Below are 22203 nucleotides of genomic sequence, written 5' to 3'. Positions count from 1 at the left end.
AGCAGCTACCATCTGAGCCACAAGGGAAGCCTCTGGTTGCTTTGGACAATGTTTTATAATACAGCTGTGGAATAATTTCTAATCTAATTCTTGAGTCAGTTGAATGGCAATATGATAGCAATAATACCTGGTGAGCTTACCACAGAATGCTCTTGTGATTTAAAAAAAAAAAAAGAGGCAATAAATCCGAGGCAAATTTTGACATAAAGATAATACATCAAGGAGAATGACTAAATGGAAAGCAGTCTGGGAGCTGAATCATATTTAAGTTGCTGCAAAACTGACAATTATCACTTTTTTTTTTTTTTGTCTGGAGACGCCTAGTGTTGGAAGATATAATTATTGTGTTCAAGTTTTTGAAAGACTCAAGGGGAAAACATTCTATATCGCTCTAAGCAGCATAACTACTAGAAGTGGAAGGAAGTAAAAGGGAAATAGATTTTGGTTCAGCAGGAGAACTTTCTAACATTAAACACTGCCCAACAGTTGAGCAGGCTGTCTTACTTAAGTAAGTGAGCACTCTGAAATTTGAACTGTTGAAATAGAAGTCGGACGCCTATCTGGTGGGAGTGTACAAGAGGGAATTCATGCCCGGAGGAAGTTGGACTAATGACTTTTAAGCTGTCTTCCAATTCTAAGGTTTATAGGAGTGTTCAGTTAACCTGACATTTGAATATATGTGAATTGTTATTTTTTAAAAATTGTATTAAATTGTCAATCGACCTAAAAACTGTATGGTCAAGTTTACAGTAAGTAAAATTTGATAAACATAGTGGGAAATCAGGTTTAAGACTGAAAACCCAGATGTCATTAAAGGCAATTAGTGACACTTTTAACAGAAAGGAAGAAGAGAGAGCTATATGGGTTTGGAATGATGTGTTCTGGTCAAGTGACACTTGTCACCTAAAACATAACTGCTATAAATTGTTTTACTTTACACATACTTGCTCAGACGGATTTTTTAACATTCAGCGGTACCCTACGCGAAAGCAAGAGAGAGTCTTTGGCGAACAAGTCTCTGGAAGCCCTTTCGCGGTAACCCAGCCGCTGAAGACGGCTCCAGCCCGCGGCGGACTCGGGGTCGGGGGGTGGGGGGTAAAAGCGGAAGAGGCGCCGCTGGTCGCGGGTCCGAACTACTAGTCCCAGAGGTCCCCGCGGCTCTGCGCAAGCGCGATGACTTGGCGGCAGCGCCGCCGCAGGACGCAGGGAAGCCAACTAACGAGTGGCGGCGGCAGGGGCAGCGGCGGTGGCAGTTCGCGGCGAGAGCGACGGCTCCGAGGCCGAGTGACGGTCCGACGCACACCTCGGTGCCTTCCTCCGCATGATCTTCTCGGTAAGTGCACGTCCCCGATCACCCCGCGCCCAGTGCGCGGGCTCCTTGCCTGGCGGCGGTGCTGCTCCGGCCTAGGGCCGCAGCCTGCGCCTGACGGCGGGCCACCGGGTCCAGCTGACCCCTGGGCCCTGGGCCTTTCCCTCTAGCGAGGGGAAACGTGGTGCCGGGGGCACACGGTTCGGTCCAGAGGGGAGAGGAGGCGGCGCGCTGGGGACCAGGCAGCCTGGGGCGGACAAGAGGGAGGGACGCGTGGGGGATGGGATGGGAAAGGAGAGCCAGAGGCGAGCGACCTGGCAGCTGGAGAACTGAGAATGGGAGTCGAGAAGGTGCAGTGTCCTCTGAGTGCCGCTGGTGAAGATGTCTTGGTTCGGAGACTCTTGTCAAGCTGGACTCAAAGGTCTGGGGGTGGAGGGGCAGCCCACCTACCAGAAACATACACACCATACTTGGCATCTTTCCACTTCCTGTTGGAGGTCTGTAAATATGAAGCTGTCGGTTGCTTCCATCGCCTTTCCTTCAACTTCGTCTTTCATTGACTGGCAAAATGTAAACGAGTGCTGGCTAAGCAAAGAAGAGAAATAAACAGGTAGTTCTGTCTGTAAATCTGCGTAAAAACAGGAAGGCGTGGTGGTCCGTTCAGATGAGAGGTTAGTCAAAGGAGAACTCAGTGTTTTTATTTTTAAATTTGTGCTAAAAATCAGTTTGAGCGAGGCTTTAAACTAGAAAGGATTTTACACCTGGAATTCACCAGTTGGTGGATAGAATTCAGGAGCTCCTTGAACTAGAATGAGAACAAAACGCGTCTTTATTATCTGATGACTGTATTGTCATTTCTTCACTTATGAATATAAGCAACAAACCACAGTAGAGTTAGCGATGCCTGTGACTTTGTCACCAATATAAATAATAGGTATTTTTGTGTCATGTTTACAGGTGTTGCGGGTATCTCAAAATATCATTTATGATACACTCCAGTAAAAAAAGTATCATTTATGCTTATAATTTCTTTGGATTATGGTATTATCAGACCCACTGTTAGGCCTTGTTATTTAATTTGATAATAAAGGTGCACATATATTACAATATCAGGGTTTTTTTTCATTCTTTTGCTAATAGTTCAGTATAATTAGTTTCTTTTGTAGTCGCATATAGTTAATTATGCATTTAAAAGCAATCTGAAAGGGGGGTCCGTAGGCTTCACTAGACTACCAAAGAGACCCACGGCTCAAAAAGACTAAGAATTTCTGAAGCAGAAGTAAGTTTTGGGGATCTGTAATTTGGCTTTCAAGAATATTTGGATCATTAGATAAGAAAAAAGTCAAAGCAGATACGACAATAGTGTAGATGAAAGAGGGAATTTTTGTATTCAGGGAAATAAAAAAATCTGACTGTAATCAGAGTAATAGTTTTGAAAAATAGTATGGACCACAGATATTTCACTCAAGGTACTGAGGAATCAGCAAAATAATCTGAGGAAGAAAGGGAAGTGAGTACTTTGGCCCTTAGATTTTTGTATAAAGGCACCTCCTGGTTCTAAGTGATTAAAGGAATTGAGCCCTCCAAACTCTTGTGTAAGTCCGTGAAAGAAAATTTTAGTGTGTGCTGTTTTTCTTTAAGTCATGTAGGTAGTGTGACTTTTAAAGGGGGGGAGGATATTCTAATTTTTCTATCTTTTTTGGGATGCGGGGTGGTGGGCCACACCGTGAGGATTGTGGGATCTTAGTTCTGTGACCAGAGATCAAACGCGGACCCTGGCGGTGAGAGTACTGACTGCCAGGGAATTCCCCAGACTAATTTTTCTGTCATTAAGAGAAAAACTGCAGGATCTCTCTTCGAGTCTGTTTTCCTGTTGCCGTTCTTCTTTTCATACATGACAGACAGTAAAGTACAGCTTAGAGTTGAAGAGTTACTAAGTCTTTTTCTTGAAATTTCATTTTAAATTCTTGTAGTTCAGCTTCTTTTTGGCCTCAGACTTCTCACTGACAAATCACTCTTAACATTTTTTCAGAATATGTGTGACTGGAAGTTTGCACCTGTTTGTAAAGCACCTGTCAGCATCTTGTGTGAGATATTTTCCCCTCTAAAATAATAGCTATAATGAAAAACCAGTGCAGCAGACTTTTTCTAGAAAGGATTAGGGGAGGGTATGGAAAGCTGAGGAAGAGTCTTTTGTGAAATAGATGTTGGTGCTGAAATATTTTGTGTTGACTTAAACACACCGTATTAAAATCACTGCCTTGGGGAGGTCTTGCCAGATCTTTCTGTGACCTTACACTGCCTCTTTCGTCATTCTTTCTCCCCTGCCCCTTTATTTTATTTATAGCGTGTACCTATCTGGCATCGTATTATTTGTATATTTGTATATATTTATACCTAAAAGATGAAGAGAATTTAGATTGGAGCTACTACTACTAAATGGGAGAGTGGAGATTGGGGAATGCTGTGTGGATCTGTCATTTGAACTGGACATTCAGTCGTAGATGTGATTAGCTACAGGGATACTGGAGAAAGGCTTTGGGTACAGGGAACAACTTGAACAAAGACAAGGACAGAGGAGTTTGTAAATCAAATAAACATCTAAATCAACAGCTCGCCCCCACCTCACTCCCATCCATCCATCCATCCAACCAGCGCGTTAGGTCTGTAACAGGAAAACTGGAAGAAAAGATTATGTATAAAGGCAGTTTGGGATGAACAGAGGCTGAGAAATCTAGGCTCCCCATGAAAGTATGTGACCATTTGCCTCCAGATGGATCTCTCCCTCCTAGAGCCCACCACAGTGACATTGCTCACAGGGAACTTGAAGTCTCTATGCTGAAGAACCAGAGAGGCAGCCTGGGGAAATGAAGAGTGTGGGGTGTGGAGTCAAACAGATCTAGTCTTGAATTCCTTGTCTGCTGCATAATAGCTGGATGATTAGGCAGTAAGTTATTTGACTTCTCTAAAGCTATTTCCTCATCTGTATAATGGAGGTGATAAATAGCTGTCATATAGGATTAACCCCAGAAGTAACTTCAGGAACATGGCTTTCACTCAGTAATTGCTAGTTATCTTTTGGCATTCCAACTTTCAACGTGCTTTCACCCTTTTCCACCTTCATGCCACGTCCCTGACCTTAAAACAGCCACTGCTCTCTGGTGCCTTCTCGGGCACTGTCACAATGATGTCACTTCCCACTTCACCCAGTCGGCTTTACTGTGAGTTTGTGAGCAATTTTCCAGTGGTGACACTTAGCACCATACAAGGTGATACTGCCTGAGAATGGCATTCTGGAAATGGCAACAATATGTATTAACTTTTGTTGGGTGCCCCTAACAATACAAAATTTGCCACTCTTTAAATGGAATGTGCTTCAGTTTAGATTAGTTTATTTGGAAAAATTGCCCCTGATATTTGCAGAAAATTGCAGCAGGAAAGTAGATACATTCCCAATTGTAAGATGTTTCACTTTTATTTATTATTATTATTTTTAGTAGTGAGTGTATTGGGGCGTTGGTTACACATTCTCCAGGATAAAGTATGATTTTTTTGAGGTGTTAAAAGTCTGATAAATTTAAAATAAAAAAGTCTGATATAAGTGGGATCCTTGGGGTGGATTGGGGGCATGGAAAGGATGTTCAAGAGGGAGGGGATATATGTGTACTTAGGGCAGAGTTACAGTGTTGTATAGCAGAAACCAGCATGACATTATAAAGCAATTATCCTCCAATTAAAAATAAATTTTAAAAAATAAGTGGAATCCTTTTTACTTGCTTAGGAAAGACCAAAAATAATTGAAGAACAATTTCTTCTCAAGTGATTAATTAAAATTTCCCCTTCAGCTTTCCTTCTCTGTAGTTAATGTTTTCTTAGGTAAGAAAGGATTTTAGCTGTGTTTTTGATTTTTTACATTTGAACTGCCTAGAACACAAATTCTATATGTTTGCATAGAATTATTTGTGGCTTTAACTCTTAAATCCTAATCAAGATATTTTCATTTGTAAAGGAACAATTTCTGTTTTGTGTACAGAAAAAGCTTTTGACACAAATTGTTTGACTTGTGGCTTGTAAAATTATAGATAATTAAAATTTCCTTCTTTGTGTTTACCTATATTTTCTTATTTTTTGGATTATGTTTCAGTATGTATTACGATTTTGTAAAAATATTTTCAAAAGGGAAGTTCTTCACTGTTTCTAAGCTGAAACCCAGTTTTGAACTCTGCAATTCAAAGGTCAAAAAAAGTGATGAATATCTATTGATACTTCAAGTTCTCATATTTAATAAATAAATGGTTGAGCAAATGTTTAAGAAAATACAGACTTCCTAAGGGTCTTTATAATGTCTTTTTTCTTTTCTAAGTTTGAAGATAAACTAAATACTTGTTAAGTATGTATACCCAAAAGGAAAATATAACTTAATGCTAACAGTGTAATTAAATTGTATATATTAAGCCAAAATTATCTTTGTATTCACCTTTTCTGTAAACCATTTAAAAAAGACAAGACTACATAAAAAAGAATGAAATGTTGCCGTTTGCAGTAACTTGAGTGGACCTAGAAAATATTGTACTTAGTCAGAGAGAAAGACAAATATATGATATCACTTATATGTGGAATCTAAAAATAATGCAAATGACTTTATATTCAAAACAAAAACACAGACATAGAAAATAAACCTATGGTTATCAAAGGGGAAAGGGGGTAGGGGGTTGGTGGGATAAATTAGGAATATTGGATCGACAGATACAGACTGCTGTACATAAAATAGATAAGCAACAAGGATTTACTGTATGGCACAGGGAATTATAACCAGTGTCTTATAATAACCTATAATGGAAAATAATCTTAAAAAAGATATCTATCAATATATAGATAGATTTCTATATGTATGTATCTACTTGTGTGTGTGCTCAATTGTGTCTGACTCTTCATGACCCCAAGGACTGTAGCCCACCAAGCTCCTCTTGCCCATGGAATTTTCCAGGCAGAAATACTGGATCAGATTGCCATTTCCTACTCCAGGGGATCTTTCCCACCCAGGGATCAAACCCTCGTGTCTTGGGTCTCCTGCATTGGCAGGTGGATTCTTTGCCAATAGATAAAAGATAGATAGATATACATATCTGAGTCACTTTGCTGTATACCTGACATTAACACAATATTGTAATCAACTATACTTCAATAAAATGATGATAAACAATACAAGGCTTTAAGCAGACTGTAACTGTATAAACAGGCAAGATGTCTGCTCATTAATTTAAGATGTCTGTCTGAAAGGGTGCCTGCTTGGTCTTGCTCCCATGTAACGCCTGTACACCCACGCTGGAGACTAGTCATCAAACGTGTTCAGTTCTATTTTTTTCTCTTCCTAATTTATACTTTCAATTTATTTTCTCTGAGTCTTTGAAAGGATTAATATTGGGAAATTTAAAAGACAGAATATTTAATCAAGGGATGTTAGCCTATTCCCTTTTTTTCAGGATCAGAATCAAATTATCTTCCCAAGCAATTCAAATTTTATCTAAGTACATCTATTTTAAAAGTTTTTAGGACTTAGGGTAAAGTCATCTATTTTCAGCCCACTCTGAACTGTCTCCTTTCACTTTCTAATGGAGAACTCTGACCCATGTCTTAATTTTACTTCCACTGTTTATAAATCCTGACTACCTGACAAAAATACATTAGGTCTGAAAGTCATAGCACTTATGGCAGAATTGCAAAATGTTTACAAATATGGATTTCTGTGTCCAAAAGGCTTAGGGAAGAATAGATTAGTTCTTTTTACAGAATTTATTTCATCTTTACCTTCTTTAGAACTCAAGGAATCTAACTTTGATTTCTCTAAAACAAAGTGCTTTTTAATATCGAATTATTCAAGGGCCTGGTGGGCCAACGTGGATTCTGATGGAAAGTAACTTATTAAGTAAGCTTTCCTCCAAGTTTCTGTTTGTTGCTGTTCAGTTGCTAAGTCTGACTCTTTTCAACCCCATGGACTGCAGCAGGCCAGGCTCCTCTGTCCTCCACCAACTCCCAGAGTTTGCTCAAATTCATGTAAAGTTTTTATTCCATCATTGCAAAACATCATGATAGCAATAATGACAACAATACCTAACATTTATTGACTTCTTTTTTTGTAGGCATTATGTAAACTAAAGTTAAAAGTTCCATAATTCTATGGAGGCATCTTAATGGTTCATTTATTTTTGAAAAGCTGTTTGACTAATGAGATTTTTTTTTTTTTTTTTTTTGTGGTCCAGAATGTTCCTTTTAGGTAGAACACAGTGATAATAATACTGTTTGAAGTTTGATAGTGTTTGTAATTTTATGAAGTACCGTTTTGGTAAATGTGATGACACAGACATGTCAGTCTGCTGTTTACATGCTTTCCTTAAATTTGAGGGTGTACTCTTGGATCTTGAAACAGGCTTTACCAGTATTACAGCTCAGCAAAAATGCAGCTGAAGCCCAAAGTTCTCTTTCTGCTCTTCTATCTGGTAGTTTTGTGCACCCACTGTATTTAGGGAAGAAACTTAAGTTTATGCTGGGGACGAAAGCTTCCTCAAAGCATGTGGGTGGTGAAATCTCTCTCTCAGAGGTTTGTAGAGTGTTTTAAGGGTTTTAGGATTTTTTTCACTAGTTTGCCTTGATCTACAGATTTCTGTATGTCTTAGTGAGTTGTCGTTAGAGATTGGTGAATAGGAGGAAATTAGATTTGGTGGTATATAACTTTGGACTAATGAAATTAATTAAGGCTTACATAACATGGAAGTTCCTGATACATTTCTAGATCAGGTGGATATTTTTTGTGTTACTTACTGCCTTTGGAGGAAAAGGGGATATAATTTTAATACCATTGAAATTCTGCTTATTAGTGTATAGTGTGTTATTGTTCAGATGTACCAAGAAATTAAGTACTGTGTCCTTTTTGTTGGACTTGAAAATTTCACAGTTCTAATTATTCACAAAATTTGTCAGGTCCTGAGTGTTTAAGTAATTGTACTAGCAGATCTTTAAGCAGGGGAGCTTTTAGTGCCAAGTTTTTATTATGTTTTCCTTAAAATTTTTTTTGAATTACTTAAGTAATAAATATTCTTTGTTTAAAAAACAAAACTAAAAACAATGCAGAAATGAAAAATTTTTTCCCTACCTGTATATGCACATGCTATATGATTTGGAATTTTTTTTCCCCCAGAATTATAGTTAACACTTGTTAAGTGCTTTACATATGTTAACCCATTAAACCCTCTAAACCTTATGAACATACCTGTCAAAGGTTCAGTTTTACATCCATTTGCATATGAAGAAACTGAGGCAAGGAAAAGTAATTAGCCAAAGGCTGCATAACTGCTACTGCTACTGCTAAATCGCTTCAGTCGTGTCCGACTCTGTGCAGCCCCATAGATGGCAGCCCACCAGGCTCCCTCTGTCCCTGGGATTCTTCAGGCAAGAACACTGGAGTGGGTTGCCATTTCCTTCTCCAGTGCATGAAAGTGAAAAGTGAAAGTGAAGTCGCTCAGTCGTGTCCGACTCTAGTGACCCCATGGACTGCAGCCTACCAGGCTCCTCCGCCCATGGGATTTTCCAGGCGAGAGTACTGGAGTGGGGTGCCATTGCCTTCTCCAAAAGGCTGCGTAACTAGTGAGCAGCAAAACCGAGATTTGAGCTCAAGAAGTCTTGCTCTGGGATTTGCCTTTTAACCTTGGACTGCCTCTGGGATCTTACCTTGCATATCATCCTGCAGTTTGCTTTTTTTCACTTGGTGGAACCTGATAGGCATCGTCCCATGAACCTCTACCTCCTTCTTAGTAATGATGTGGTAGTACATGGAAAGCCGCTTCCCTGGTGGCTCAGCGGTACAGAATCTGCCTGACAATGCAGGAGAAGAGACGCAGGTTCGATGCCTGAGTCAAGAACATCTCATGGAGAAGGAAATGGCAACCCATCCCAGTATTCTTGCCTGGGAAATCCCTTGAACAGAGGAGCCTGGCAGGCTACAGTTGATAGGGGTCACAAAAGAACATGACTTAGCAACTATGCAAGTCCATGGAAGGCGTTACCATAATTTACTTAATGTCTTTCATGCTTCATCTTGTTTAACTATTCATTAGTAATGATTTCAAGTAAGATTTTAAAAAGTCAAGATTTTTAAATGAAAATAGTGAGTCTACATTAGTATTTACTAAGTAATGCATATTAGCTGTCCAGGTGTTTTATTTTGTCAGTTGTGTGGTCTAATAAAACTTGAGCTTAATCCACAAGCTGTTTGTTATGCATTGGATTTCATTGTTTTCATGGTTTTTCTTTTTTAGCTCTGGAAAATTAATTAATAGATCTGGGGGGGGTAAAATTGACCTTTGGATTTTATTTACTTTTGGTAGGGTTTGGAGTTTTGGTGTCATAACACAAAGTGCTGTACTCTGAATTTTGGGTACTATCTGACTTTGAATTAGGTACTTACGTCTTCAGAGCTGTGTGTCTTTCAGTTCCTTGTGCTCGTGCCAGGAATAGTTGGTACCAAGTCTATTTTTTTAAACAATGTTTTACTTTTGTTTCAAAAATGTCAACCAAAGATATTAGAAAGTATCAGTCGTTTCCGTATTTTTCCCTCATGATATACGTTTCTTCATTGTGAAGAAATGTCCTTTTTTTTGGTACCTTAATAGTTATTTCAGACATACTCATTGGGAAGTTAATAGGTGTCTCCAACTTAAATTTGGTTGCTGTTCTTTAATCATTTTGGAACTGAGTTAGCAGCAGCTTGGCTGATTCCTAACTGGAACATTGCTCTTCATCATTCAGTCGCTTGTTTATTAATTATTTATAAATTTATATGTTGATTCAGTACCTGCTAAACACCAGTTCCTCTGCCAAGTAATGGAGATACCAAGATGACTGTGTCCCTGTTTCAGGGCACTTGAAGTTTTGTTGAGAAAACAATGTTCTGTTGCAAATAGTCTATGAGAAAATGTCTGACTCAAGAGGCTGGTAAAGGCTTCTCAGTTTGGGCTGGGCCCCGCTGCCTGAGTGGGACTTAATTGGCCACTAAGAGGAGTAGGCAGAGGATTCTAAACAGAGGGCGTGTAGAAATCCAGTCTCTGACAGTGACTCAAAATTGTCATCAGAATGTCATGTATCCCTGTGAGAATGCGGGTCCCTCAAGAGCAGACCTTAACCTGTCATGTTCATCAGCGCCTTGCACTTCATAGGTGTTTAGTAAACATTTGTTGACTGGGTGAGTGAAACGAGTGTGTTAAATAAAGCCTTACTGTCCTTGTCTGTCCATTTTTTGGAAAGAGCTGAGCTCATTATTTTTAATACCTGATGATGTTTAGAGTATGTTAATTTAAAGAAACATAAAATGAGTAAGAAACTATTCCTGCATCGAAAGAGGTAAGTCTTGCAAAGGGAAACACATGCAGACAAATCATTGTAATTCAACATGATTATATTTATTTAAAAAAAAAATTTGCAGTGAACACCCATCTCTGGTATGGGTTGGATACATCCCTGAAAAGTGGTGGGTATTTGAAATCCTATACAGCTAACATTGTAGTAGGTCATTAAAAATGACGGTCATTTTTTTGCCTTTTCACATTAGTATAAATAGTACATGAATATTATGATGAAATGTACGTATATAGTGAACAAAAAAAGTAACTGACAGTTCTGTCAAGGTCTAGGCAGTAGTATATAACTGTTTACCATGCTTGATTCTCGAGTAACATCAGAACTTTTCCTGAATCTGCACACTGCTTTACTGTTGTTTATTTGAAATGTCTTTTTTGGGGACCCCTTAAAAATATTTTTAAAGAAGCTTTATGTTCTTACCATAATGAGAGGCTACTATCTCTTGCCCTAAATAGAAACCAAGTTAAATATAATAAAAACACGGCAGTGTTATAAAACTTTGCTTACTGCTGTTTGTAGAAGAGTACTGAGTTTGAGATCTGCTGTCCTTTAATGAAAGGAGAGATTAGCAGGTGTTAGGCTTCCCTGGTAGCTCAGCTGGTAAAGAATCTGCCTGCAATGCAGGAGACCTGGGTTTGATCCTGAGTTGGGAAGATCCCCTGGAGGAGGGCATGGCAACCCTGTCCAGTATTCTTGCCCGGAGAATCCCCATGGACAGAGGAGTCTGACAGGCTACAGTCCATGGGGTCACAAAGAGTCAGACACCACTGAGCGACTAAGCACAGCACAGCAAGTGTTAGGGAAATGTTGAAGACAAACTGGGGCCTTGCTTAGATTTTCTCCATGATGTGAATAGGAGAACTGAAAGAGACTTTAAGATGGAGTAACTTTCCCACTCAGTGTCATAAGGGAGGAAGGACGAACCCTATTTGTTAGAGGCAGTTCCCCCAGCACTTAGCAGTGGGAAGAGATTTGGGGGCTGGGCCTCAAAGGAGAAATTTGAGTTCACTTAAAGATAGGGAGGATATAGGCTTCGTGTGTGTGCATATGTGCGTGTTTGCATGTGGATGCTCAGCTGTGTCCGACTCTTTGCGACCCCGTTGACTATAGCTTGCCAGGCTCTTCTGTCCATGGGATTTTTTTCAGGCAAGGAAACTGGAGCAGGTTACCATTTCCTCCATCAGGGGATCTTCCCGACTCAAGGGATTGAACCCATGTCTCCTATGTCTCTCCTGCAGTAGGGAGGAGAGTCCAGGAATGAGACTACTCAAATGATGAGACTCTTCATAGTCTGAAGGGTTGACTGGAGGAAGATGATAATCTTGAATTTTCCTAACCTTTCCCAATAAAGGGCCATTTTGATTTTCTGTTCTCTCACATTGGAAGAAGGCAGAAGATACACTCAGAGCATAGCTCACTTTGACAATATTGATTACTCTCTGAGGTCACTTGCCCACAGGAAATCCCAGTTAGCTTCTAGAGAAAGAGAGTGAAGTGACCAAGATGTTCTGGTGCCACTTAAGGAAGAATTGATGCTTTTGAACTGTGGTGTTGGAGAAGACTCTTGAGAGTCCCTTGGACTGCAAGAAGATCCAACAAGTCCATCCTAAAGCAGATCAGCCCTGGATGTTCATTGGAAGGACTGACCACCTGATACGAAGAGCTGACTCATTTGAAAAGACCCTGATGCTGGGAAAGATTGAGGGCAGGAGAAGGGGATGACAGAGGATGAGATGGTTGGATGGCATCACCGACTCAATGGACATGGGTTTCGGTAGACTCCGGCAGTTGGTGATGGACAGGGAGGCCTGTCGTGCTGCAGTTCACGGGGTTGCAAAAGAGTCGGACACGACTGAGTGACTGAACTGAATCTAGATTAGTCCCTAGTAACTTTTTCAAAACTTTCATATACCATTTGTTTAGTAGGATTTAGGTTATTTAGTCCTGAAGTCCAACTAAACTTAACTTTGTCAGACAGTTTGAAACTTTCGAAGAAGAGGGGAGTTGTCCAGCTACTGACTGACATATTAATAGTTGGAAGAGTGGGGTGAGTAGAAGAAGTGACCTTGATGGTGAATTAAAGCACTCATTTTTGGGAGGCACATGGCATGGTGGTTAAAATCTGTGTAAGCCAGGTACACTTGGATTCTAGTCTTAGCTTTGCTAGTTACTAATTTGACCTTGGGCAGAATATTTAATTTCTTCATCAGTAAAAGGTGGGTACGAATACCTTTCAGGAATGTTACACAGATGAAATGCAAATTTCCATATAAAGTACCTAGTTAGTCCCTAGCAATGACAATCCTCCTGGCAATCTTGATTCCAGTTTGTGTTTCTTCCAGTCCAGCGTTTCTCATGATGTACTCTGCATAGAAGTTAAATAAGCAGGGTGATTATATACAGCCTTGACGTACTCCTTTTCCTATTTGGAACCAGTCTGTTGTTCCATGTCCAGTTCGAACTGTTGCTTCCTGACCTGCATACAAATTTCTCAAGAGGCAGATCAGGTGGTCTGGTATTCCCATCTCTTTCACAATTTTCCACAGTTTCTTGTGATCCACACAGTCAAAGGCTTTGGCATAGTCAATAAAGCAGAAATAGATGTTTTTCTGGAACTCTCTTGCCTTTTCCATGATCCGGAGGATATTGGCAATTTGATCTCTGGTTCCTCTGCCTTTTTAAAACCAGTTTGAACATCAGAAAGTTCACGGTTCATGTATTGCTGAGCCTGGCTTGGAGAATTTTGAGCATTACTTTACTAGCGTGTGAGATGAGTGCAACTGTGTGGTAGTTTAAGCATTCTTTGGCATTGCCTTTCTTTGGGATTGGAATGAAAACTGACCTTTTCTAGTCCTGTGGCCACTACTGAGTTTTCCAAATTTGCTGGCATATTGAGTGCAGCACTTTCACAGCATCATCTTTCAGGATTTGAAAGAGCTCAACTGGAATTCCATCACCTCCACTAGCTTTGTTCGTAGTGATGCTTTCTAAGGCCCACTTGACCTCACATTCCAGAAACACAAGCTGGAATCAAGATTGCTGGGAGAAATATCAATAACCTCAGATATGCAGCTGACACCACCCTTATGGCAGAAAGTGAAGAGGAACTAAAAAGCCTCTTGATGAAAGTGAAAGTGGAGAGTGAAAAAGTTGGCTTAAAGCTCCACATTCAGAAAACGAAGATCATGGCATCTGGTCCCATCACTTCATGGGAAATAGATGGGGAAACAGTGGAAACAGTGTCAGACTTTATTTTTGGGGGCTCCAAAATCACTGCAGATGGTGACTGCAGCCATGAAATTAAAAGACGCTTACTCCTTGGAAGGAAAGTTATGACCAACCTAGATAGCGTATTCAAAAGTGGAGACATTACGTTGCCAACAAAGGTCCGTCTAGTCAAGGCTATGGTCTTTCCCATGGTCATGAATGGATGTGAGAATTGGACTGTGAAGAAGGCTGAGTGCCAAAGAATTGATGCTTTTGAACTGTGGTGTTGGAGAAGACTCTTGAGAGTCCCTTGGACTGCAAGGAGATCCAACCAGTCCATTCTGAAGGAGATCAGCCCTGGGATTTCTTTGGAGGGAATGATACTAAAGCTGAAACTCCAGTACTTTGGCCACCTCATGGGAAGAGTTGACTCCTTGGGAAAGACTTTGATGCTGGGACGGATTGGGGGCAGGAGGAGAAGGGGACGATAGAGGATGAGATGGCTGGATGGCATCACTGACTTGATGGACGTGAGTCTGAGTGAACTCCAGGAGTTGGTGATGGACAGGGAGGCCTGGCGTGCTGCGATTCATGGGGTCTCGAAGAGTCAGACACGACTGAGCGACTGAACTGAACTGAATGACAATCCTGAAAGGCCCAGTGGTTATTATTGTTTTTGTTTCCTAGGCACACGTACACTTTACTACCACCAGCCAAAACTCTCCTCTTCAAGCTCAACCACTACTACTTATAATGGCTTTTTAAAAATTTTGCTATTAAGTGGAAATTAATATGAAAACTGACTTTTCCTAAACAATTCTGGCTGATTTGCCTTGCTTCTTTTGACTAGGAATTAGTGCAAAATGTTAATACACCTGTGGAACTTTTGCGTTAGGAGGTTTCTGTGTTTTGTTTCCGATCACAGTGAACTGAAAGAAAAAATATTCTTAGAATGATAGTTTAAACAGTGCAGTATGTTACCAGATGTTAGTGGGTTCTGTGACATCAGTTGATGATAAATTACAGTGTTCATGTGCAGTTCTCAAATTCGTATACTTTTTCTTACTGAGAGAAGTTGCCAAATTGTATGCTTAGATTTAGAATTATGTTATTTATACAACAAAAAATTAAAAGACTACTTTTTAGAACAGTTTAATTTACAGAAAAACCTAGATGATGGTACAAGGAGTTGCCATACACCCAGTATCAAGTTCCTGTTGATATGGCACATTTGCTATAATTAGTGAACCAGTATTGATAATTATTATTAATTAAAGTTCATACTTTATTCAGATTTCTTTAGTCTTTACCTGATGTCCTTTTTCTGTTCCAGGATCTCATTCAGGATATGTTACATTTAGTTGTTATTATCTCTGTAATTTTTGATTGGATCATTTTAATTAACCAAATTATTTGTTTGCAAAACATGCTTTATTCTCAAAATTCAAAGCCATACCTATGTGTGGCATATTATGTTACTAAAAATGCTCTTTGCTTGAAGCTAGTTCACCTTTAATAAGCCTTTATTAGTATAGGTTTCATCATGTTAGCAAGTAGTCTGTCTTACCTTTTAACTAAAAAGGTAAGAATATTTTTTCTTTCAGTTCACTGTGATCGGAAACAAAACACAGAAACCTCCTAACGCAAAATGTTTGATATTTCACGCTTACTTTCATGGAAAGGTTCATTTTGGTCGCCTCTGTCACGTGAAGGACATGGAGTATGTCTCATTGTGTCCTAGCGAAATGATAAAAATTACTCTGCCTCTTTTTTGTGGAGGAACTAAGATCCCACAAGCTGTGCCACATGGCCTGTGGGATTTTACCTCATTGACCAGGGATTGGACCGAGGCCCTTGGCTGTGAAAGTAGAGAGTCCTAACCACTGGACCACCAGGAAATTCCCTGCCCTACCTCTTAATTGATAAGAATAGTGATGTCCTACATCATAGATTATTTATACTTCACAATCTTCTCATGTGAACTATACTATTGAGCATATGAAGTAGGTAAGAGGTAAGAGCATTATCCCAGTTTTGAAGATGGGGAAGCAGAAACTTAGCTGAAATCACTAGCTACAGATCACGGTGCCAGTAGAAGGCAGAGCCCAGTCTTAAATCCCTCAGATTTTCTTATTGTAGTTGTTTGTTTGTTTTTTTTTTAATATCCTTTCTGTTGTCTTGTATGAAATAATTTCTATAAAAAATGATAAAGTAGTGAGTGTTTTTGTGTTACTGACTTATAGAGTTGATCTTGAGTTTATTAAATTCCTGAAGCCTGGCGTGCTACAGTCCATGGGATCTCAAAGAGCCGAGCAACTGAACAACAAGAGAGAGATGATTAGATAAACTCTCGCTGTTACTTATAAGTTTAAAACTCTTAGCTGCATATCATTAACTTGGGATGCTTCTGATTAGAAATTTTCATCAGTGAAATAATCAGACATGATTCTCATTCCATAAAACATTTGAAATGATTTCCCCCTACTTTTGAGTCCTTGAGTCACGGGAGTTCAGGCATAGTTGCTGACATGTGTGATACGCGTTTCCTCCGTGGAACTTTGAATGCATTTTCTAATCCACGCATTTCACTTTATCTGGTTGTGCTTCCTTCCCCATGCTCTGTGTTAGAGTAGGTATGCGTGCTTATCAGGAGTTGACAGGCTTTTTAGGCCAGATAGTGAACGTTTTAGGCTTTGTGGCATATGGACTCTGGTGACTCTGGCAACTATTCAGCTCTGCTGTTGTAGCCTGAGAACAGCCAATGATAATATATAAACAAATGTGCATGGCTGTGTTCTGGTAAAACTTTATTTGTACAAGTAGGCAACTGGTTGAATTTGACCCACAGGCTGTAGTTTGGCAGCCTCTCCTCTACACAATTGTAGGAACGATACAAAAGCCCAGTGTGCTTCATTCTTCCAACTAAAATCTCCCTCTGGGCTCTCAGTGATAAGTCTTCCTAACATGAGTTGAAAAGGTTAAAATCTGACTTAACACGCACAGGTATGCTGCTGCTGCTGCTTCTAAGTGGCTTCAGTCGTGTCCGACTCTGTGTGACCCCATAGACGGTAGCCCACCAGGCTCCCCCGTCCCTGGGATTCTCCAGGCAAGAACACTGGAGTGGGTTGTCATTTACTTCTCCAATGTAAGAAAGTGAAGAGTGAGAGTGAAGTTGCTCAGTCGTGTCCAACTCTTCACGACCCCATGGACTGCAGCCTACCAGGCCCTCCATCCATGGGATTTCCAGGCAAGAGTATTGAAGTGGGGTGCCATTGCCTTCTCTGATGCATAGGTATAATTGACTTTATTTTTGTAGAAAATGTGGGTAAGTGGAACTGAGGTTAATATAGATTTTCAAAGTTCAGTTATTGACCCCTCCAAAAAGAGATTATCTAACTTTGAAAATGCTTGCAGCTTTCAGGGGGAAAAAACCAGTTTGTTACTGTGAGATATACCTAAAGTTAATTTAAAAAGTCTTTGATTTTTACTTAAGTTCTTTTTCTCAGAGCGACTTGTGATAATGCCGTTAGCAAACCTGTATGAGAACTTCTGTGTTCGGCTGTGGTATTGGGGGCTGGGCATACATAGGTCTAAGAGAGAATTCTCATCCTTTGAGGGGACCCTTCATTCTTGCTGGAAGGAAAATAGACATTAAAGATGAAAACAAAAAATAACAGTTCCAATGTAATGGTATGAATAAGCACTGCTTTAGGAGTTCAAAGTTGGAATTTATCAGTGGGGCAAACTGTATGGTTGGGAAGGAAGATTTCATTGAGCTAGGCCTTGAAAATGTAAAGGAGCAAATAGGATGAAGGTGAGTTGAAAATAAAAATGAAGAGGCATACGAGGGTTTGTATAGACAAATAATACTCTAAAAGTAAGGAATAAATGTTAATTTTGAGCGTGTAGTATTTTTAATGTTTTCAGTACAGTGTGCTTATTGTAGTTAACATGTATTGATGCTTTTCATAGTATTTACCTCTCTTCTTTTCCTGTCCATCAGAGACTACATGCTTGTTCTTCCTATATTATTTCTACCTCTGCTTACGAGGTTTCTAACATGAATATGTTACTGAAATGCCTCTTTTTCATTCATATATTCATTAGCAGATGTGTACTGATGTGCATGATGTGATGGATTCTAGTCAGTGTGAACAGAACTGGAAACAAATTGGGCATAAATCCCTCCTCTTAGGGAGTGTATATTTTCTTGGGGAGATGGTGAATACATAAGATAGATAAGTGAAATGTATAGTAACCAGTGCTAACAAGTCAATCCTGAGATCAGTCCTGAATATTCATTGGGAGGACTGATGCTGAAGCTGAAGCTCCAGTACTTTGGCCACCTGATGCGAAGAACTGTCTCATTGGAAAAGACCCTGATGCTGGGAAAGATTGAAGGCAGGAGGGGTAGGGGACAGCAGAGGTTGAGATGATTGGGTGGCATCACCAATTCAAGAGACGTGAGTTTGAGCAAGCTCCAGGAGTTGGTGATGATCAGGGAAGTCTGGTGTGCTCCAGTCCATGGGGTTTGCAAAGCGTTGGACACGACTGAGTGACTGAACTGAACAAGAAAAATGAAATCAGGGAGACATAAAATGAGCATGTGACTGAGTGAGGGTTGGAATTTAGGTAGGGTGGACGAGAAAGACTTCACTGAAGATGACTCTAAGACCCAAAGGAAGTAAGAGACCCGGGTGGGAAACAGGTGCAAAGATACTGGAGTGGAAGTATGCCCGGCAGGTTTGAGAATCGGGCTGAAACAGAATGAATGTGGGGGTTGATAGGAGAGTGATCTAATGTCCTTCTTTGTGTGTCTTGATGAAATTATTAATAGTGTCTGCTTTCATTCCCAGTAGTGTCCCAGTTTGGACGGTAAGTTGTGTGGTCTGGTAATAGGAGGTGAAGTCAGAGCTAAAGGGGAATAGAGGTAGACCACGGAGAGCCAAGAAAAGAAGCTTTTGGCGGATTTTAAGTACAATGATGTTATTTGACTTAGGCTTTCACAGGCTTTCACTTAGGCTCACTGTGTTGAGAATAGGCCGAGAGCAAAGACCGAAGCAGGGAGCCTGTGGAAAATCGCTTCCGATGCTTCGGTTTTCTCAGTGAAGTAGGAGGCAAGGGGCTGAGAATAAGGAGAGGGGAAGAAGTTGGAGATCTGAGGAGAGAGGATGGTATGGATTCATTGCCTGGGGGATTGGGGAGTGGTGGAGGGACTTGGGGGAGTACCAGTGCGTGTGCCATGCGTCAGTGAGGGTCCGTGTAGGGTGTGTGATCGTGAGTTTGAAGTGATGCTAGCATGGTTGTGTATGTCGGTTTTCTCATTCACAGGTATAAAGTAGGAGTTGGGAGAGCATTAGATTCAACTGGAATTGAGGGTTAGTCAAGTGAGGGCAAATTGCAGGCTTCCCAGGCAGCGCTAGTGATAAAGAACCTGCCTGCCAGTGCAGGGAGATGTACTAGATGCAGGTTCGATCCCTGGGTCGGGAAGATCCCCTGGAGGAGCACAATCCACTCCAGTATTTTTGCCTGGAGAATCCCATGGACAGAGGAGCCTGGCAGGCTACAGTCCATAGGGTCACAAAGAGTCGGACACGACTAAAGAACTTAGCATGCGTGCACGGAGCAAGTTGAGAGTGCATTCGGCAAGTGATCATAATGATTGACTATGGGGTTTATGCTAGTTGGGTAAGGAGGGAAGCAGGGACAGAAGGAGGCTGAAGGTTAGTTTAAAAAAAAATATATATATATATAAAAAATAGGCTTAATGGCTTGAAATTCTTGGTGGGGTCAAATGATCACTGGAGTTTGAGTGTTGTAGGGGAAGGAGAGAGACTGTAGTACATGATAGCAGTAAGGGTGGGTAATAGTAGGTCATATAGTCTGATGAACTTGAAAGAAAATGCTTAGCAAGTTTACCTAGTGTTCTGGATTTATTTAAAATATGTTCACAGAAATGTCTTTGAAGACATTTTGGGCCTATCGAAGGGTTTAGAAGGTGAGTTCTTGTTCAGATATTTGAAGCATTACCTTCATGTGATTTTTTATTTTTAAATATTTATTTATTTGGCCATGCTGGGTCTCAGTTGCGGACATGTGTTAATTTTTTTAAGTGAGGGTTTGCTTGAAGGTTTTGGTTTCTAAATTGCATAGATTCGTTCACATTTTGCTATGTCGTTGGAAACATTTTATGCGTCCTATCTTGAACAGAATTTCAGTTCTAATTGGACTGTGAGCTCCTTGAGATTAGGGGGCCTGGCTAGGTTCCAACAATAGTTGATAAGATATTTTGTTAAGTTGTATTAAGGCAGCAAGAAAGGTACAGTTTGAGAATCGCCAAAATATTTTCCTCTATCATTTTATTATGAAAAACTTCTAACATAAAGAAACTGTTGAAGAGTAGTACATTGATCACCGTATACCCACCAACCAGATTCATTCAACAGTGTTTATATTTTGCAGTGTTTTACAAATCTTTTAATTTTTTTTTTGACCATGTACAAGTGAGTTCCAGATATCCTGACACTTCACTTCTACATACCTGAGTGTGCATCTCTGAAAAATACAGTGTTCTCCTGTGTAACCACAGGATTTTTCTGAGCCATTCTTGTAGAGATCAGGGAAATAGTAAAATGTACCGGCTCTGTCACCTCTCACCCACTTGGCCTGATGCAAGTTACTTAACGTCCCTGAGCCTTAATTCACTTTGCTGCAAAGTTCCTATCTCAGAGGGATGTTGTGAGGATGAAGTGTGTAAAGTTCTTAGAACCACACCAGGCACAATTTTCAGTTTATGAAGTGGTTTTCTGACATAATACTCAATTCTGGTGTATACCGCCACAGCCAGCCCTTGTCACCGGAGTTGGAAACACCTGCCTGGCCATCGCCATGTACAAGTGTCAGCAGGCAGGGATTTTCTGCCTCCAGTGTCTGTCACATCTGTCCGATTCTTTCCACTGCCACTGCAGTATTTCTTGCCTATCAAGTTTGTAGTGTTTCTTCATCTAGTTCCATCCCTATCTCCTCTTTCTCCTTACTGCTAGAGTTTATGTTCTCAAATATAAATTTAATTATGTTAATCCATTTAAACTCTTTCCCCATCTCCTACAGTCCAGTTTCTTTTTCTTTTCTTTTCTTTTTAACAGTCCAATTTCTTAACACTGGGTTCTGTGTGCAGTCTGTCTGTAGCCTTATCTCATTATACATTGAGTCCTCTGCCTCCAGCCTCACTCTTAACACACACAAACACACATGTCCCCAAACTGTAGGAAGTCATTTGTAGTTCTCTGAATATCACACACCTCTGTGCTTTTGCTTGATTGGCTCTGTGTATCTGGAAGTCAGTTCAGTTCAGTTCAGTCACTCAGTCGTGTCCGACTCTTCGAGACCCCATGAATCACAGCACGCCAGGCCTCCCTGTCCATCACCAACTCCCGGAGTTCACCCAGACTCACGTCCATCGAGTCAGTGATGCCATCAGACATCTCATGCTGTCATCCCCTTCTCCTCCTGCCCCCAATCCCTCCCAGCATCAGTCTTTTCCAGTGAGTCATCTCTTCGCATGAGGTGGCTAAAGTTACTGGAGTTTCAGCTTTAGCATCATTCCTTCCAAAGAAATCCCAGGGCTGATCTCCTTCAGAATGAACTGGTTGGATCTCCTTGCAGTCCAAGGGACTCTCAAGAGTCTTCTCCAACACTACAGTTCAAAAGCATGAATTCTTCGGTGCTCAGCCTTCACAGTCCAACTCTCACATCCATACATGACCACAGGAAAAACCATAGCCTTGATTAGACAGACCTTTGTTGGCAAAGTAATGTCTCTGCTTTTGAATATGCTATCTAGTTTGGTCATAACTTTCCTTCCAAGGAGTAAGCGTCTTTTAATTTCATGGCTGCAGTCACCATCTACAGTGATTTTGGAGCCCCAAAAAATAAAGTCTGAGACTGTTTCCACTGTTTCCCCATCTATTTCCCATGAAGTGATGGGACCACATGCCATGATCTTCTTTTTCTGAATGTGGAGCTTTAAGCCAGCTTTTTCACTCTCCACTTTCACCTTCATCAAGAGGCTTTTTAGTTCCTCTTCACTTTCTGCCATAAGGGTGGTGTCATCTGCATATCTGAGGTTATTGATATTTCTCCCGGCAATCTTGATTCCAGCTTGTGCTTCTTCCAGCCCAGCGTTTCTCATGATGTACTCTGCATAGAAGTTAAATAAGCAGGGTGACAGTATACAGCCTTGAAGTACTCCTTTTCCTATTTGGAACCAGTCTGTT

At 40.5% G+C, this 22203-nt stretch overlaps 1 protein-coding gene across 4 annotated transcripts in view; it reads left to right on the top strand.

Annotated features, from left to right (window-relative positions):
- Positions 1 to 1175: 1175 nt before the first annotated feature.
- GAPVD1 (GTPase activating protein and VPS9 domains 1) overlaps positions 1176 to 22203 on the top strand; it is a 68361-nt gene continuing 47333 nt past the window's right edge. For all 4 annotated transcript variants that reach the window (XM_070378996.1, XM_070378994.1, XM_070378995.1 and 1 more), the window contains exon 1: positions 1176 to 1333. The gene's annotated coding sequence lies outside the window, so the exon portion shown is untranslated. The remainder of the gene's footprint in view (positions 1334 to 22203) is intronic.

The sequence above is a fragment of the Bos mutus genome, chromosome 11, assembly GCF_027580195.1.
Source record: "Bos mutus isolate GX-2022 chromosome 11, NWIPB_WYAK_1.1, whole genome shotgun sequence".
In the NCBI taxonomy this organism is placed as follows: Eukaryota; Metazoa; Chordata; class Mammalia; order Artiodactyla; family Bovidae; genus Bos; species Bos mutus.
This window is presented reverse-complemented; position numbering and strand designations above follow the sequence as displayed.